A 1,579-nucleotide genomic window follows, 5' to 3' on the forward strand; every position below is an offset into this window, starting at 1 on the left:
CATCCCACTTTCATCAACCTTTATTGTTGCTTTTGAGATACTCTGAATAATCCATGCCCTAGATAACATTAGACACATTTCAAAATTACATTTCTTCAAGAAACTAAAATAATCCTTCAAATTGCTACTGTTTTGTTTGAGAATACTATGGCCCCATGAAGATTCCACATCATGTATGTTCTATTTCCCATGTGTAGGAAATATGTGTTAATCACTTAATTATTTTAAGCAAAAATGATGATCAAATTATTGTAGTGTAAAAACAACTTCACTGGAATTTTTTCTGTTGGTTAGGAAACATAAGGATACTTAATATATACTGTATACGCACACACACAATTGCTGTATTCTTTTTATATATTGGATTCTTCTTTTTCCAAAATAGTCAATTATAATAAAAGTACAGAAAGTAAGCTTGGCAAAATATTGGATACTCTTGGGCATAGAAAGGAGATGGTAGTGCCTCAGGTATAAAAAAGAGTGATGAGTAGGTGCTTTAAGTATGTATAGCTGACAAAGTACTGAACTCTTAGGAACACATGACAGGCAAGGCTATTTTGAGCTCCTACATGCAGATTCAATACAACTTTAGAGTTTTAAAAAACAATTGCCAGTTTTTATGTTATCAGCATAGAGCAGACTGGAACTCTCAAATCATCTTTTGTTCTTGCCACATTATCTGAGACAAGGATGACCTGGAATAGACCATATTTCAGACTCTGTTTTAGGCCTAACCTGCACTCTAGTTTGTGTTTTAAGAAACAATTGACTGGGTGGCTTTGGGTCTAATCAGTTCTGAAGTGAGGATTTACAAGTTCTTTGAAAATAATGAACTCTTATAGGCCCAACTTCTTTACTAAAAACTTTCAAAAAAACTCTAAAATCAAAGATAAAGTTGTAAAAATTATGCTGATATTTTAATTAACCATATCTATGACTAATTCACTATAAAACAAAAATTGCCTCAGTCTGCTCAGGCTGCTATAACAAAATAATACATACTGGTTGGCTTAAACAACAGACATTTATTTTCTCACAATTCTGAGGATATTGAAGTTCAGGATTAAGGTGCCAACAGGATTGGTTTCTGGTGAGATCTCTCCTTCTGGCTTGCAAACAGCTGCCTTCTCATTGTGTCCTCACACAGCCCTTCCTCTGTGCATTTGGGAAGAGAGTGATCTCAGGTGTTTTCCAATTTTTATCAGTGCACCAGTCCCATCAAATTACGGCCCCATCCTGTTGACTTCATTTAACCTTGATTACCACCTTAAAGACCCTCTCTCCAAATACAGTCACACTTGGGGTTGAAGTCTCTACTTATGAACTTCAGAGGACACAATTCACTCCATAACAGATGGGATCCATTTGATATAGAACCTCTTTCTAACAAGAATGGGAAATGTCAAAGGTTAGTAAGCTCTCTTCTACATAATATATCTTGTTATGTAAAACTCTGAGTAAAAGAATGGCCAACTACCAGTGAAAATACATTTATAAAAATATTGTTTCTTTAGGCAGATTGTTACCATAGCTAATTTATCTTTAGTTAAAGCATACAAAATTATTGATTTTTATTGAT

Source organism: Pteropus vampyrus, unplaced genomic scaffold (genome assembly GCF_000151845.1).
Source record: "Pteropus vampyrus isolate Shadow unplaced genomic scaffold, Pvam_2.0 Scaffold64, whole genome shotgun sequence".
Taxonomy (NCBI): domain Eukaryota; kingdom Metazoa; phylum Chordata; class Mammalia; order Chiroptera; family Pteropodidae; genus Pteropus; species Pteropus vampyrus.